This window comes from Rhopalosiphum padi, chromosome 3, assembly GCF_020882245.1.
Source record: "Rhopalosiphum padi isolate XX-2018 chromosome 3, ASM2088224v1, whole genome shotgun sequence".
Lineage (NCBI taxonomy): Eukaryota > Metazoa > Arthropoda > Insecta > Hemiptera > Aphididae > Rhopalosiphum > Rhopalosiphum padi.
Window position 1 is genome coordinate 6,767,918 of NC_083599.1, and position 14,527 is coordinate 6,782,444.

At 25.6% G+C, this 14,527-nt stretch overlaps 1 protein-coding gene across 3 annotated transcripts in view; it reads left to right on the forward strand.

Moving 5' to 3' along the window:
• Positions 1-14,527, forward strand: part of LOC132923876 (synaptotagmin-7) — a 188,486-nt gene that overhangs the window by 107,125 nt on the left and 66,834 nt on the right. The window contains exon 2 of one of the 3 annotated variants that reach the window (XM_060987861.1): positions 1,765-1,975. The exons of the other annotated variants lie outside the window; for them this stretch is intronic. The gene's annotated coding sequence lies outside the window, so the exon portion shown is untranslated. The remainder of the gene's footprint in view (positions 1-1,764; positions 1,976-14,527) is intronic. 3 annotated transcript variants of the gene reach the window in all.

The following is a 14,527-nucleotide window of genomic DNA, read 5'->3' on the forward strand; positions in this document are numbered from 1 at the left end:
ATAATCTCGTTCGTAAATAAAAGTTTATTGGACTCGTATTTTCGTGTATGAATAATACTCGAAAAATACATCTCTTCAGTTGTTATATGTAGATATAACGACATGCAGTGCCGAGTACCTGAATCGTATCATAATATTAGGTACTGCGATACACCGAAATTGCTTTTATATGCACGCGCGAGTATCGTCGACTATGTTATATTATATATTATTATTATTATTATTATTGCGTAAGTTATTTATTTTATTTTTTATTATTTGTATTTATTTTGTTATTAATGGCGCACGCGAACGACCATCATCGTTAAACATTTATCGGGCACCGCACGTCACACGCACGTATTTTCCGATAAACATCTTACAAGTCCTCGAGAGCGTACCATGGCAATAATAACGACAGCACAATAACGACGTAATAAAAATGAAATAAATCATCTTCCACCGTCGTCGCGGTGTTGTGCAGGCCCTATCCGCGATACCGTACAAATTTTGAGAATAATTCACACGAATTCATCGCGGATTTACGTGATTTTGCGATTTTTGTTTATTTTTGTCTACGGTATGACTCGAGTTAGTCAATCGCTCATAACATGCAAAAACGATATCCACGATGTATCAATTCATTGTTGAGTATCGAAAGCGGTATGATCGTGACAACGAGTTCACTCCTTGACTTTTTTTTAACGATGGTTAAAGTAGGTACTTCAGTTTAGAAAAAAAAATTCAATTTTTTACTACATTAGAATTGACCGAAATCATAAGTCGTAAATTATAGTAATAATTATATCAAACATTCGATTTAAATTATAATATATGATATAATCTATTATTTTATTTTAATTTAATTTTAATATTAATATTAGAGTCTAACCGAAGCAACTGATTTTACAATGACGTGTTTTTTTTTTTATGTCTGAAGATACTTTTTCTGGTCGAAAATAATATGATTTTATCATGAATTTTGATAGATGTTTATGCTAGCAAATTAGATCTATAGTTGTGTAATACGATGTTAAAAATCATCAGTAATTTTGAAAAAACTCTAATTAAATTAAAAATAAATAAGGATATTTTTAAAATTGCAATATTATTAAAATAATTGTTTGATAGCCTTGTTTGGTTACAAAAAAGTTAGATCATCTTTGCTCAGACTCGTTTTTTAATCGTATTTAAATTTAACACATTCTTGTAATAACTACGCCAAAGACGAGGTTACCTATATTTTCTTTTTTTATAAATATTACATTTATATCACCGAAGTCCGGAATTTCTTCTAATAGAAACGGTGGCTAATCGAGTCACTCATTATCCGAAACCGCTTAAAATCGTGCACATATACAATCCATACATTATGCTACTAGTATTGTATTACTATATATAAATAGTTTCTGTCGAGTATTCTAAGTACGCGTTGTAGTGATTTTCGAAAAAAAAACGCTATTTGAGAGGTTGTCTCATTCAGAAAATATTAGAAAAAAAATGAATTTCGTACCAATATTAAGTACCTACTAAAATTTAGGTTACACTCAAAACCGGAAAACAATACAATATAAAGATTTATTGAAAAAAAGTAATTTTACGATCACGTAATCATAGATTATTATACAATTGAATTTAATTTTTTGTAAAATTCTCAGATCCTGACCCTTCCTTATCACTGTGGTGTATATAAATAATTAATTAAAATTATGTATATTATTTATATAATCTAGAATTTTATTAAATATAGATAAATATTATCAACTAATACCGATTTTGTGATAGTTTCACATAGGGCAGATAACATCACTAAGAAGAACGTTTCGTAACGTTTGTTACTTCAAACCATATATGGACTCCCCTCTTGGAAAAATTTAAGTTTTCGGGTTTCGGGTCCAAAACAGTATTAACCAACGATATTTTAGTGTTGAACTGCATCGAAATGTCAATCATTTGTGTTGCCGAGCTAGAACCACGCACTTGTTAGTTACTTCGAGTAAGTATTTCATATCGGTGTTATGTGTATTATTTAGATAAAATGATTTGGAGCATATTTTTATTTATCTATTTAATTAATATAGTTATTTGAGATAAATTATATACAAATTACATATTTTTTTGTGGCAAGATTTTCAATTTTAATTTTATAGGTACATGGGTGATCTATTTAACGTAATTTTTAAATTTATAATTAATAACATAATGTTTTTTTAATTGATTATTCCAAATCACAAAATATTTTTTAGAGTTTTATTTAAATAATTTTCTGCTTTTAAATGTAAAATAAAAATGCATATTATCATTCAACATAATATTAATAACTTTAAAAATGTATTAACAATAAAGAGTAAAAAATATAAATTTTCAAATATGTTGTTAACTAAGGACTTAAAATTATGTAAAAGAAATATTTTTAAAAATATTAGTGTTTTCTGAAATAATTAGTGTTACGTTAAATGGATCCCTAGCCAAATATATAGATATTACCTATGTTTATATTATATATAATTTTTGTCGGTTAGCTATTGCCTATTTATTCAATTTTATTTTCAAGTTTTATTACGTACATTTTTGTGAGTGTTTTACTGTAGTTATTTAAACTAATTTTGTAGTAAATTCTGTATTCTCTGTAACACCGAATTATTATTATCGCATTTGACACACACGTATTTTCAAGTGTAAAAATTGAAACTTGAATATTCTTATATTTATATTAGCAACGCTACTTTACAAAATCTTTAATTTTTGAATTATGTACATCATTTATTAGTATTTTATCTTAATAAATATTTTGAGTGTTATCATATTTTATTATCTTATCCATACGAAATTACAATGGATAATCTATTATCTCATACACGTTTTTTAACGTATTATAACGATTTTTAATTTTCAGCGATATGATGCGATAACGCCCGTTTATTATGCGATTCACAAATCTGTGTTCGACATCGATTTGATTTTAAGCGTCTCTCAAAACAATATTAATCGACGATACGCGGCGTCTAAGACGTGTTGAACTGCATTGACATGTTAATGATTAGTGTTGCCACGTCGTATAATAGGAATGCCGTGTATTTCAGCTTATAGGTGTGTACCTACCTTCACTGCCGTATACGCGTGTAAATCGTAGACAATGATTTAACTCTTAACTTTGATATATGGTCCGTAGTTTTTCACCCCAACGTTACCGTTGGACGGTCGTTTATTTGAAAATAATAATGGTTTTCTTCGCTCTTTTCTGTTTCTGCTGCTACTGCTGTAGTAGGTCGTCCGTCGCTCTAAAAAGGTCGGCATTTTAGAAAACTTCCACAGTTCTCTTTGTTTTTATCACTAACGCGTGAGACCGCCACGATATCGATCCGATCTGATAAGTATATTGCGTTTGTGCTATTTCACGTTCTAAATCGGTACTTACCATATTTTTGGTGAAAATTGTAACTGTTTATAATACACATACACAGTTGTTATATATTGTATATACAGGGTGATTTATGCTCATACTAATTTTTCTTATAATAATGAATTCATTCAAATTTTTATTTTTTCTAATTTTTGATAAAGGAACTAAAGTGTCATAATATTTTAAATCTTTGAGATTTTTTGTACTATATTTGAACAATAAGTAATGTCTCGTGGCTATAAAAACATATGTTTTTGAAACGTAAACCACTCGGTTTACAGTAAATTATTTAGTCTATAATTTCCCTAAAAATATTGATCTACATTATTCAAAACTTGAATAAGTAATTAATAATTAGTAGTTCTTAAAATATTTATATTAAAGATAGTAATACTTGATAATAGTTTTACATAAATATAAAATATACATAATGTTGGATCTAGTATTTATTATACTTGGACTATTTTTATAAATTATAAATATCGATAGATTAATATAAATTTCTAAAATTTTCAATTCTATTATCTATGATTTGTACACAAAATTAAATAACTCAACAACTGATCGCTTAAATTTGAATTTTGATGAGCCATTATTTACAGAAAAAATATCCACTAAATCATATTATATTGTACAAATGGGTTGTTCGTTTTAAAAATATAAGTTTATAACTTTACTGAACACACCTTAAGTAGAGCAATAAATCTCAATAATAATAATTTGAAAATACGGTCTTAAAGTATGTTTAAAAATTCCAAAAATCAGATTTTGAGTAACTCCATTATTGGAGAAAAAAAAGGAGATGTATATTACTGTTGTTGTTGTATATTATATCTTTGTAAATATAATATGTTAAATATTTCATAAAATTCACAAACTACCTGTTTATATATTAGTAGTCAGTTGTAAACAATTTCTGTAATTAAATGAATTCTAATTTTGTTGCCATATTTATTTTATATTTACTAAGAACACATTTTTTAGCGAGTTCCGATTAAAATTTATAACATTGATTTAAAACACATTTTTAAATATTATGGTTTCCAACATACAAAAACAAGAATTTTATTTTATTAATATAAATTGTAATAAATAATTTCAAATAATTGCGACTTATTGATGTTTATTCATGGTTGAGTTTTTCGATCATTCGTCATTAGCCAACTTGATAATTTTGTAACACACAGCCCCAAAATACGTATTCTATGCTCTGGGACCATTAAAGTTTTAATCATATCCTAGTGGTAATGTTTATTTTAAAATAATTTCCGTGGTATAAAATAATATCTCTACCATAGTTTATATATCAAATAGAAAATAATATTTGACCGTTAAATTTACATGTTACTACTATAGACAATTACGTTAAAAAGTAATACCATCAATTATCATTATTATTATGGTGTAAGCTCACATTCAACATTTTTTTCTTTTTAATCCAGCAAATTTTATTTTTAAATGTTATGATTTATAACATGTTAATGTGTTTTTTTATTTAAAAAAACCCAAAGTGGTAAATTGTCCTCATGTTTCGTTATATTATGTGCCTCTTGGCTATGAATAGGTGAAACGAAGAATGGATTATTTCGAAATAATAATTAAATACTATCTTTAAAAATATATTCTATCCATTGATTTTTCCGCTCCTAAAATACTATTTTATTGCCGAAGTAACAGAAAAGTATTATATTTTTAGAGGCCGGACGTTTTAAACTTTATTTACTGGTCTGTAATTATCTATTATTTTGTATTTACGAGTATAATAAAACTTGAAAATGTATTTATTTTTAATCGAATAAGTAGATATTGAAATTACTAAATTAAAATTTATATTTGCTATAGCTATAATACAAATATATTATTTCGTCTAAGTTAGTACAATGTCGTGTTATATATTATAATATGTGAAAACTGTTTGTTTGGAATAATTTACCATCATAGCGGCGTAATATATGTACCTAAAATGGCTACAACTAGAAGAAACGTTATATAAATAAATGGGTTCTTATTTTTATAGTAAAACAAAGAAACTATGAAAGTGTATTCAATTTAAGTATATACCATAATAAGTGCATACTTTAATACATACATAATTACTTATCCATCACTATTATTAAATGAATATAATAATATATAATAGTAAAAAATAGTTGTTAAAATATTAGATGTATCGTTTTTAAAAAAATGTAAAAACGATAATGAATACTTATTATTTACCCACTAACAATTCTTAAAAATTATATCGTTTAGTAATTTGTATTAAATTATTATATGAATATCATTTTTTTCCCAAAAATAATAACTATAACTCTGTAAGATCATCTTTAAATTTCAGTGAACCTATAGCTAAGATACTCAATATTATGCAAGTACTAACCTAAATATAATTTAACAATATTCAAATGTATTATATTTATCCTTAGTTTAATAATAAATTTAACAAATTTAATGCAAGTGTTATTAAAGTAAATTGAATATTTGAATAATAATAATAAATCATTTATAGTTGTTTAATTATTACTAATGATAACACTTCATCCCTACCTCATTTATGTACCAATTTCTTTTTCCTTTTAATGTATAATACTTGGTATATTAATTTAATTTAATCAATGACATTATTATGCATAACAATATGTATGCCTAGAGTTACATTTGTTTATGATGACAAAGACTTATTACAGTAGGGAGTAGATAGATAAACTTTATAGTAGGTGCCTACAACTCTGTGTTGCACATTACAGCAAACGACAAAAAGGTATCGTTGTGCATGACTTAATATTACTTTTACAGACAAGTAATCTCTCGTAAAAGAGCTAAATGTATATAATATTATTTTTGATACCAATATTTACCTTAAAATAAATTGAAAATTTGGTGAAAATATAATTTTACAAAACATACGACAAGTCTTGCACATTTTAAAACAAATAAGTAATAGATATATGTATTATTTACATTTTTATACGATTCTTTCATTAAAAAAATATTACGTGAATATATAATTATTTAGTATTTAGAAATTGATGAAGTGTTGAAATTAAAATGATTGATCGTTTATCAACAATATTCAACTAAACTATATTATACTTATATTTTAAAAATATTAATATTATAAATTTGATAAAACTAATATGTGCAACCAGAAATTAATATTGTATGTTTATAAAATATCGTTCAATGAATAACTTCAATGATAAATCACAAATCCATAAAATTTTAATAATTATTACTTTTATTATAATATACAATAAACAGTAAGTTAGTTTTATATTCAGGATATCTTAATTAATTTTAATTTGTATAATCCTTAAAAATGCTGAAAGTTGAGGGAAACTATAGATTTGTATTGTGTAGCAGATTTTATATTCTAAGCAAAACGATTAATTTATTGATTTCATAATGATATATGTATTTTTTTTTACTGTCATCACCTTTTGAAGAAAAAATTGTTTGATTTTTTTTACCTGTATAAAAATTAAAAACCACTTCATAATATTAAAACAGATCATTTGTATGGATATAAATGTGAAATTTTGTGAACATAATCGCATTAATTAAACATTATGAAATTTACCAAGTCCGATAACTCATAGAACGTTGGACATTGATTTTATACGTTTTTGTTTACTGTCTTATTAATTAGCGTTCAGATAAAACAAAAAAATTAGACTTGTTTATTAGTAGTTATCGATCGGACTTTTTATATTTAATGTTTTTTACACGTAAAATGGGTAATTTGGATGGATACTAACATCATATTACTACCATGTATAATGTATTTATTATGTAGGTATGTGTGTGTGAGCTTTGGCCATAGTTCGAAGTGAAAAAAAATAAATATAATCATTCATTAAAACCTTCGCCGACAGCTCGACCTCGGATTGTTATTCAGTTTTAACTGATTTGGGTCTGGACGCGAAATGTATTCACATTTCACAGTGTTATACAAACACGAGAGCAGAAAGTCGTTTTTTGTGAGATTGTGTGTGTCGCATGCGTGGCTTTTGTAGTACAATGGTTTCACTTTTCAGCACAATAATAATAACAACCGTCATATACAGTCGATAAAATATTTTCGAAAATCTCGAATGTCATGATTTATCCATTTCGTTCGTCGTGCCATTATAATGTATACCGCGCAGTCATCGATAGTATCATCCTTATCATTATTTGTCTTATTCACTATTGTGTTACACTATGCTACTCGTATGTGTATTATATTGTTATTATGTCAAAAATGAAAAGACACCGTATACTTGATAACGTAAGTTGTTAAGAAAAGAATTTATTTTACGTTTCTCATTTTGATTCCGATAGGAGGGTGTAACCTCCATAAGTCACGAATACACCATTGCAGTCTAGGTGCACATTTATTTACTTAAATAAGACAAAAACAAACGATTTCAGTAGATTTTCTTACAAGATCTACGCCGAATGTATGTAACTAGTGTATGCGTAAAGTTATATAGTATATTACAGCTATTTATTTTACAGAAAATCGTTGATAAACATATTATTTAATGACTAGTGACAACTGACATTCTATAAGTGTATATAAGATAATTTGATGGTATTAACAATGTTTATAAAAATATTAACACAAAGAAAGAGGGGTAAAAATATACTTACATACATAATTCATGATTAATACCGCATCTATTCCTTTCGTTGTTAAAATGTTAATGAGGTAGTTTAACATGTAGTTTATGGATAATATAATATATGTATATTATGATGAATATAATATAATATAATATTGCAAGTGATGTTGTGGTTATTAAGTTTAAAATGTATCTAGTTTAATATAAATTAATCATTAATTTCATTATTGAATAATTTGAAGAGAAAACATTAAAGTTGTGTGCCGTGGCCAAGGCCATAGCCAGACTTTTTTTTTTTTTGGGGGGGGGGGGTTAGAGTATAATTATGTTATATTATACAAGTTTAAAATATAATAGGTCTTTAAACCTATTCAATCTTATTTCAAGAAAAAATTTCGGGGGGGTTTGAACCCTGAACCTCCACTCCTGGCTACGCCCTTAGCCATCGCTCTAGGTGCTTTTAAAAATACCATTATTTATATTTCCAGAATGTTTTTGTATCTAGTGTCAGGAGTTTTTGACATAATAGATTTGTAACAAGAAAAGCAATATTTTTAAAATTATTATAATCAGGGTTGTGCACTTTGTATTTACAATAATTCAATTAATATACTAAATATAATTTAATTACATACTTATAAAATAAATTAATAAACAACTCAGAAAAAGCTGTATTTAGGGTAAACTAATGCTATTTATAATTGGATAATTTACAGTTGATTAAATTTATTTATTTGATATAACACTTATCTTTGTTCTTCAGCGCCGATAAAAAGATCGTTTTATTTTGATGGTTATATAATATCACCTTACCCGTTCCACATTATCCAGATGAGCAATTTGAAAATTTATCATTTATTTTATAATACATTTTATGATTTATATGTAAAGATTTCAATAATAGGAATATTTTTTTTTTTTTTACACAATCCATAAAGTTAATTTTTTAATTTATTTTGTGACGATATAGAATAAAATATACTGTGTATATTATTATAATATAAAAATAGTTTAATATGTATATTGAAACATTACAAGTTATGACTTATGATACACGATAAATCGTATGATGAATAATTCACGAATTAATGAACTAGGTACCTATCTTGATACGGTTTTATATAACGACAATATTTACATAGTATATACATTATACATACTACATAATGTCAACAAATAAAGTGATTCAAATAACGACCCAAGAAAAATACGGGACCTCAAATAGTACAAAATTATTGGTGGTGTGATTTTGAAGGAAATTAATCGAAAAATATATTGTTACAGTAATGTGTATGGGTGTGTACGATATAAGTATGTAACTACTGACATTAGTTGAAAACTTGAACGACTTGGAAAATAGTACATTTAATTCAAATGGTAGTAAATGGCGAATAAAACAATATGTAAATAGTAAAAGGATTTTGAATTCTTGCAAGTAGTTACTCTTTCAATCGATTTAATCAATCACAATGAAAAATAGCCCCTAATTCTTCAGATATTCGGATTTATTTATACAATTCCCATCATAAAATATTTATTTGAGTATCTAGATTCTAGATAATTAACTAATGAGTAGGTATTTTAATATTTTGCTGCTGCAAGTCATCTCTAAATTATTAATTTTATTTATTTCATAGATTATGTAAATTTAAACGTTAAGCTAATTACAATGTAAATATTAGATCGATTTTTTTATAGAAATATTATTTTTTATAATATTATTTGTTATTATTTTATTAATATAGTATGTTATATCATAATATGTGCATTACACATTGGTGATGTGTCGTTGATTATATTTTGCACAATAATTATACTTTTCTGAGAACTAGTCTTAGTTTAATGAATATAAACAGCACATTATGTTGTCATGTCTTATCGACACTTACCAGTTACTCTCTATCGTTACTTTTGTCTGAGTATCGACTCTGAAATTTTATTCCTATATTGGTAGCTGTAATAGCGTTATACAAAATTATATTTAAGTATAAATGAAATTTCGTATATGTTTATTGTAAATGCACCTAAAACCTTAGATATATATAAATACGGTTTAACTTTCACACCACGATTCCATAATAATCCACAATAGCCAAGAATGCATTACTTAAATCGTATAATTATTATTCAAGTACAAAATTCTGGATAACTGTTTGCAACAAACATCTATACATAAAGTTTCGACTCCAGTAAACGTATAATAATGCAGCGATACGCAGAAGTGCTGTCTGAAGTTCAGAAAACTAAAAAAAAAAAATGAATTTAATTAGGAAAAAAAGATGCTATTTAAACTGTTGTGATGAAAACAATGAATGTAATAAGCCAGTGAATTCTATAATATTTGTTATGTATTTTATCATATTATTTCATATAGCTTGGTATTGTATAAGATAATACGAATTATTTCAATCATTGTTTAAGTCGATTTAAACAAAGAAATACAGTATATCTAGTATATTTTTTTATTCCGAATTTCAATTTCCTGGAAGTTTTGTTATTTTAAACTAAATTAAAATAATATTGCATTCAACAATACCAAGCGTTTTTCTCGATAACCCGAAATATAATTAATAATTATTATTTGATCGTCATCTCAGTATTATCTGCAATTTGTATATTGTAATAGAAATCAGAATTTAAAAAAAAATATGTATTAAAATAAAATAATAGTGACGAATTATATTAAAAATCTTCCTAAAATTTTAGAACGAAATTGTTCTGATAAAATTTATGACGTTGATCAAAAAAGCTTATTTTTCAAGTGCTTGGTGGTCAAAATAAAAAATACTTATATTTAAAAATTAAATATACTCTCCAATGATTAGTTTTAAAACTTTAATTGTAATACTGGAGTTCATTAATTTTGTTTTGGGAAACTTAGTGTTACCTCAAACATCAGAAAAAATATGGTTATTCAATAGTGTTCTATTTTAAACCATTAAGTATTATAAATGCCATAAAACAAAATGTGACAATTCACTATTTTTTCTATTGGTGTTATCCAAATGAGATTAATTATTTTAAATCACTTCTAATCATAATGAGGCATTATTGATTTTTTGAGTTTAATTATAAATAAATAGAAACACCAATTTGTTAGAATGAGGGGTATGGTTTTTTTTTTTTTTTTATCAAATTAATTAAAAATCAAAATATATCATGTATTACTGATATATTAATAAAATTATAAAATTAGTTCATACTGCATAAAATATTGTAAATTAAAAAGATGCTATTCAGTTGTAGCGTCAACTCAAAAATCGGACATTTTGAGTTTTAACAATCCACGTGAGTAATATATCACATATATTATATGTATGTAATACGTTTGGACTGAAAATTAAAATTGTTTTTCGTTGGTAGTTCTATAAAGTATGGACGTTTAAAGAAATAAATTCTTTACCGGTTGATGGTGTTGAAAAAATAAAATAATTTTGGATTACGTGATTGATTTTACATTTTTACAGACCAATGAAATAATTTGAAAATAAAAAAATTTTTACTGTTTAAAAACAACTATATTTCTCACAGTTAGAGTGATAAACTTATAGTTTTGTCCCAGTAATTTTTTTACTTCCATAAATAATAATTATTATTATACTTCAACTCAAGTACCAAGTCGTTAAACATAATTTCAAATTATCGTATAAAAAATAGTTGATCAGAAGTTGAGTTGGAAATATTGAAAATAATTAATTATTATCGATAAACATAACAGAAACAAAATAATATATTATAATAAAATCAGGAAAATGTAACCTATAGTCAACCACAGAAATTATAGATCACATTATATTTTTTGTATATCGCAACAGACAATTTAAATATTCTTAATAATGAAATATAGAATGTTAAGTTTCCATATAAATTTGAATCATAACATTTTTATACATTATATAATTATGCGAATGTGAAAAAAATGTGAAATGCAAATGTGAGAATTATAATATGCAATTATTTAAACACACATACTTTGAAAAGTTTATCGATATTATATTGAATATCTACTTACGTTTTATTGAAGTGTTATAATAAGACAACGATTTATATAACTACGCCGAATTTGCTATATTACTCATATTATATTGTTTAATATTTAAGTGCATTAAGTGCATTATGACGTGTAGGTAATTGAATGCAATTAAATACACTTTAAACAACACGAAAAGTACATACGCTTAATGCCAATATTTAAGTGATGCACGAAAATAAACAGACTATTATAGTTTATAACACTGAACGAATATATATATATATATATACTCCAAGCAGATCGATTTATTAGCATACGTGAAATGGGTATTGTGTAAAACACTACAAATGTGTTTTGTAAATACGAACGGTTTGAAGCGAACACACATTTGATAACGTTACCTATTTTATTATGCTGAATGTTATTATATAATATATTTTATCTAACGAATGGAATTTCAAACAAACCTCTACTTATATCATGCCCAGCAAAAGAAGAAATTAATAAATGACATCCTATCAATTTTGAGATATGAATTTTTCTCTTAATTTTTTGATTAATAATAAAAATCGATGAAATACGTAGGATATCTATCATTCATTAATACGTCTTATTACAACAATAAACGTTCGGTTTTTAAACCAACAAATTCACAACAGTGTTCAAAACTGGTGTTTTAAATGTTTTTTTATTTCGTTATGGCAGAAAATTTTTTAATCAGATTAACACGTATTAAATAAAATGTATCATTATTAATTAATTAATTAATTTTAAGATTAATAAAAATACAGTAAATATATATAATATATAGCCATTTAGGAGTAACGTTTTTAAACATATCATTGTTGCGTTATTTTAACGCTATTAAGAACTTTTCATCATATTAATGTAAAATTTTAATTTTATTCATTTTTATTTTCAAATCTTAAAGGTACGAACAATTTAAAAACTTAACCTGTGTTAACAATAGTTTATTTTTTCAAAAGTATGTTATTGTTGTTTTTTTTTAATAAATATTAAAGATATTTATTTGTTTATAATATCTGTAATCCAACTAGTTCTCGTTTTTACATTTTTATGTTCAATTTCTTTGATGTTTACAGTTTTGTTTTTATAACGTTGAACTTACTCGTAAAATGAAAAAATTAAATTACGTTTAAAAAATAATAATGTTGAATGGAAAAATCAAATAACTTTTTAAAGTACAATAACGTGAAATATTAAAACTATTTGAAGTAAAATGCTAAAAATTTTAAAAATATTGTTGTAATTTAAGCTGTAGTTTAAAATATTTATATTAAAAATTAATTCACGATCACTTAGAGTATCTAAGTTAGATACTATAATTAGGGGACTGTTGAGGGAAATGTACAAATTGAAACACGTTAATTATTTCAAAAATCGTTTTCCGCCAATGAGATGATATTATTTGATTTCAATTGTTCGTAATTTCGCTTAAAAATACTTCTTTTCCCTCGTTTTCCACTGATATACGACAAAAAGAAAATCAACTTGACACGAATACCTCTTAATTTACTCAGAATCGACTCATTGGTGTCGATTCATGTGAACAGGTATCATCCGGGAATCAAATCAAACGCATCAGCCAATTTGTCATTAAAAACACGCGATCGAATTGAATTCTATTTGTGCGGTGAACCTACGTAGTTGTGTCTATTAGACGTTCCGGTAATATGCTACATCCGGGTTTTTGTTATTCTGTAATATTATCATTATGACGTTGTGTTCTCGTTATATCAATTAATATCGCAGCGCGCATAATATATATATATATATATAATGTACATAAAACGCAGTGCAATTGATTGAACACTTTTTATATCAGTTATTCAGTATATCGTACGAAACGCTACGAATAGTCTTACACATGACTAGTTTTACGCGCACATAATGAACATACCTACTAACTGTACTAATAGATTATAGCACATCAATCATTTGGGTTACCTAACCATATTAAATACATTAATATCTGAAATGCGCGCGTTGACACCGTTAAAATCACACCCGGCGAATTCATAAAATTAAATAGTACTGCGCGCATTAGACGGTGTCTAAAGAGATTAATAATATTATGTTTCAAACTCTAACATCGTGATATACCAAAACACGCGATAATTCGAAATAATAATAATAATATTACAACGACATTATCCCATCGATGTCATGTCTATATATATATACATTATACACGGCGGATACGATGTGTCGGCGTAACCGGGATAATTATGTCGAAGAAAATGCCAACGGTGGTCATTTTGTAGTTTGTGTGTATACCAACTCGTATTTTGTCCTCCGCTGTATCGTTTAACTTCTATAAAAGCGATAACGTTTCTGGAACGAATCAAAATTGTTCACTCACTAGAGACTAGAAAACCCATCCAGTTCATTAAATTTCTACTTTTTTCTTCCTCTAAATTTGGTCTTGACATTTTAGAAATTAAAAAGAAAAAAAAATCTATTTTAAATTATAATAAATTAATCGTTAATAGCTATTTTATTTTTAAACTATGATAATCGGCTTGAATTATAAGTTTTGTTTTTCAT